Source organism: Sus scrofa, chromosome 5 (genome assembly GCF_054392235.1).
Source record: "Sus scrofa isolate SSC_HxYL_T2T_F1_AM1 chromosome 5, Sscrofa_HxYL_maternal_Yorkshire_Landrace_v2.0, whole genome shotgun sequence".
NCBI lineage: Eukaryota > Metazoa > Chordata > Mammalia > Artiodactyla > Suidae > Sus > Sus scrofa.
This window is the reverse complement of record NC_139387.1, coordinates 32,037,835-32,042,380: the sequence shown is the minus strand read 5'-3', so window position 1 is coordinate 32,042,380 and position 4,546 is coordinate 32,037,835. Positions and strand designations below refer to the sequence as shown.

Below are 4,546 nucleotides of genomic sequence, written 5' to 3'. Positions count from 1 at the left end.
TGAGCTGGAAGAGGAAGGGCTAGATCTTGAGCGGAAAACATGAGAGTGATCTTCCCTCTTTCTGCCTGGAACCAGAAACTTCATTAACTTACATGAAGTTGTGCCATCTGGGGTGGGGACCAGGACAGCAAGAAGAGTCAACACAGGCACTGTAGATGGACACAGAAACTAGGCACTCTTTGTAAGGGTTTGAGCTGGAGGTTTCTGAAGCGGAGTAAAATACAAATTGAGAAATAAAAATAAAAGAGGTAGAAAAGAAGCAGACAGACACACTAATGCTAATGGCTCTGGGTATTTTGAATGGCTGGTGGTGGGAGAGAGAGAGGGAGAGGGAGAGAGAAAGCTTCCTTACCTTAGGCCTAAAGAGCTCTGGTAAACTCCCAGCAGCTCAGAAACTTCTCAGGTATTTACACAAAATGAAAGTCTTCGACACATTTATCTGAGTGGAAGACCAGAATTGACAGGGTGGTCATTTGACTGAAAGAAAACGCTGCAGGCTGTTTTGTGGTGTATCAGCCCAGCAAGAAAATAAACAGTGATATATTGGACACTTTCTTTTCTGACTCATCTAGTTCTGTGATAAGAGAGCTCCTCAATGAAAATATAAAGTGGCAGCTGAGAGTGTGCATCTCAAAAATGTTTTCCTAATTTCATGTAATTGTTAAGTGAATTTCCTCAGTTTATACACAAAGAATAAGAGGTGTGGGAATAAGCTATTTTGATCTGTTGCATTTAATGGTGATTCAACTGATTCTACTGTCTCTTACTTAGTGCATGTATTTCTTTGGTTGGTGCACCTCCTACCCCATCCCTTTTAGCACTAATAAATATTTCAGAATAGTTCAGGGAGTCATTCAATTCCTCCTAATTTGGAGTCATGAACACTAATTATAGCTACCATATTGCATGTGTTTTATCCTCATGCTTTTTTTTTCCCCCCCAAAGTTTTAGTGTTTAATAACACAACTGACCAGGGTCCAAGATATGAAGTTACCATGTTCAGGAAACACAGGAGGTGGGGGTGGAGCGGTCACCCTATAACCTAATTTTATAGCAAGAAGAATGCACACTTTATAATATAAAACATGTCTACACATAGTAGTTAGTTGCAAAAAGCCATCCGTCTTCTCTTGGCTTGTAAAAAGGGTGTTCTGGATTTCAGTGTAAATGAGCCACCTTCAAATTTTCTGTGTGGCAGGGATCTTGTTTTCACCTTCCATCTCTTCCACCCCAGCCTGTTTCATGAGGTCTGCAATATTTTTCTCCAGGTCATCAATGTGACAGCTCATGTCATCAATTCTTCCAATGATCTGGTTGGACATGGTCTGAAATTTATCTTGCGTCTGTTGTAGGAGTGTCTGCACCACCGAGGTGAGATCCTGCACAATCTTGGGGTCAGTCTCGGCCATCTCCCCGGTTCCCAGCTTGGCGGTGCTGCCTCAGACTGTCACTCACACTTCCATTTGTTTGCGCAGATGCCCTGGCATCTTCCTATCCTCATGCTTAATGATACAAATAATTACCTTTTATAGAACATTCCTCCAGGAAAAGCTCAAGACTTAGAGAGCCAAACACTGAATTAGCTGAATTAGATAACCATGCGAAGATCAAACCAAAAGCAGACTCTGGAAGGGTTTTTACTAGAAAAAGATTAACCCTCAACCTCACTCCACCAAAAAACATGGTAAGCGTGCCCATTAAAAGCTGGCATAACCAATTTAATGTAATCAGATAATATCATATACTTAAACAGTATTATAGAGAATCCAGAAACTAGAGAGAAAAATAAGTTAGAACCTGGGAGGTGATTTGGCACAGCTGTCTGGCTTTGTGAGGATAAGGTATTGATGTTTATACTTGGCAGTTGTGGAGACTGAGGTCTGAGGCCATCCAGCTAGCCAATGGCCAAGAGTGAATTAAATCTTATGTTCTCATCTTTGGTACATGTAATCTAGAATGAATAAGAAATTTTCCAAACTTATTTTTTTTTTCTTTTTTAAGTGCTGCTCCCGCGGCATATGGAAATTCCCAGACCAGGGGTCCAATTGGAGCTGTAGCCGCCAGCCTACATCACAGCCACAGACATTACTGAGCCATGTCTGCAACCTATACCACAGCTCACTGCGATGCTGGATCCTTAACTCACTGCGTGAGGCCAGGGATTGAACCCACATCCTCATGGATCCTATCAGGTTCATCATTGCTGAGCCATGAGGGAAACTCCAAAATTATGATATTTTAGAAAAGCAGAGCCCAAATCTCAATATACTAAATGAGAGAGTTCAGAAGGGAGATTCAGGGGAAAAAACACTTATTCTTATCAAAAGCCTAACTAAGGAATATATGGTAACTTAGGAATATATGGCTAAATGACCTAGCTCCAGAGACCGTGGAGAAAGGAAAGTTTTCTTCAATTAAGGTGTAGGAAGAGGAGGAAGGAAATATTTTTTAAATCAACTTTTCATGATTTGTGTTCATCTTTCAAATTTTTCTTCTATATTATTTCACTTAACCACAAGTACTTTCACAGTAGCACAAAGGAACTTCACTGAGACAAACAAGGGCGTTCCCGTTGTGGCTCAGCAAGAACCCAACTAATATCCATAAGGATGCAGGTTTGATCCCTGGCCTCACTCTATGTGTTAAAGGATCCAGAACTACAGTGTAGGTCACAGATGCAGCTCAAATCTAACATTGCTGTGGCTGTGGTGTAGGCTGGCAACTGTTGCTCTGATTCAACCCCTAGCCTGGGAACTTCTATATACTGCAGATGTGGCCTAAAAAGCCAAAACAAAGGAAAAAACTAACTCCCCCAACCCCAAACAATTTGGCATTTCTTTTCTCTGTTACAGCCACATTGCTATTGAAAGTTTCCCTAGGCTGTTGAGAAAATATGTTTCCCTCTTTCCATATGGAACAAATATATTTAATTCATATTCTACTATTTATTATATATCTTAAAATATCACTGATATTCAAAAGGATGAAAGAACTATGAACAAAATGACAAATTCTCTTTTTGTTATACTGTGATGGAATGGTCAAACTTCTTTGCTTAAAATGAATTTTACTACAGTAATCAAAAATAGGATAATTTTCCTCTTTGTTTTAGACTGAATTTCACATTTCACTTTTCCTTTTTGGAAGCTTGGAAACAAATATACTTACTTTGTAGTAAACTTCATAAGACTTAGAGTGTACAGCACAAGTTAATGTACAAAACTTCTAATTAATTTTTTTAAAGAAAGTCTATTATTTTTTTCTTTTTAAAATTTTTTTATTACTCAAATGAATTTATCACATCTGTAGTTGTAAAATGATCATCACAATCCAGTTTCACAGGATTTCCATCCCACAACCCAAGCACATCCCCCCACCCCCAAACTGTCTCCTCCGGAGACCATAAGTTTTTCAATGTCTGAGAGTCAGCATCTGTTCTGCAAAGAAGTTCAGTCTGTCCTTTTTTCAGATTCTACATGTCAGTGAAAGCATTTGATGTTGGTGTTTCATTGTATGGCTCACTTCACTTAGCATGATAATTTCTAGGTCCATCTATGTTGCTCCTGGACTTCAGACTATGCTACAAAGCAACAATAATCAAAACCATATGGTACTGGCACAAACACAGAAATATAGATCAGTGGAACAGATCAGAAAACCCAGAATTAAATCCATGCACCCACAGTCAACCAATCTATGACAAAGGAGGCAAGGATATACAATGGAGAAAGGACAGCTTGTTCAATAAGTGGCACTGGGAAAACTGGACAGCCACATGGAAAAGAATGAAATTAGAACACTCCCTAACACCATACATAAAAAGAAATTTAAAATGGATTAAAGACCTAGATATAAGACCAGACACTATAAAACTCTTAGAGGAAAACATAGGCCAAACACTCTCTGACATAAATGACAGCAACATCTTCTCAGATCCTCCTCTTAGAGTACTGACAATAAAAACAAAAATAGGGGGTTCCCGTCGTGGCGCAGTGGTTAACGAATCCGACTAGGAACCATGAGGTTGCGGGTTCGGTCCCTGCCCTTGCTCAGTGGGTTAATGATCCGGCGTTGCCGTGAGCTGTGGTGTAGGTTGCAGACGCGGCTCGGATCCCGCGTTGCTGTGGCTCTGGTGTAGGCCGGAGACTACAGCTCCGATTAGACCCCTAGCCTGGGAACTTCCATATGCCGCGGGAGCGGCCCAAGAAATAGCAAAAAGACAAAAAAAACAAAAAACAAAAAACAAAAAAAAACCAAAAATAAACAAATGGGACCTAATTAAACTTAAAAGTTTCTGCACAGCAAAGGAAACCCTAAACAAAACGAAAAGACAATTCACAGAATGGGAGAAAATCTTTGCAAATGAATCAACCAACAAGGGATTAATCTCCAAAACTTATAAATACCTTCTGCAGCTCCATACCAAAAAAAAAAAAAACCAAACAACCCCATCAAAAAATGGGCAGAAGATCTAAACAGGCAGTTCTCCAAAGAAGACATACACATGGCCAAAAAACACATGAAAAGATGTTCAGCATCACTCATT

At 39.7% G+C, this 4,546-nt stretch overlaps 1 pseudogene; it reads right to left on the bottom strand.

Annotated features, from left to right (window-relative positions):
• Positions 1-1,059: 1,059 nt before the first annotated feature.
• On the bottom strand, positions 1,060-1,441 carry HSBP1P2 (HSBP1 pseudogene 2; annotated as a pseudogene).
• Positions 1,442-4,546: the final 3,105 nt, after the last annotated feature.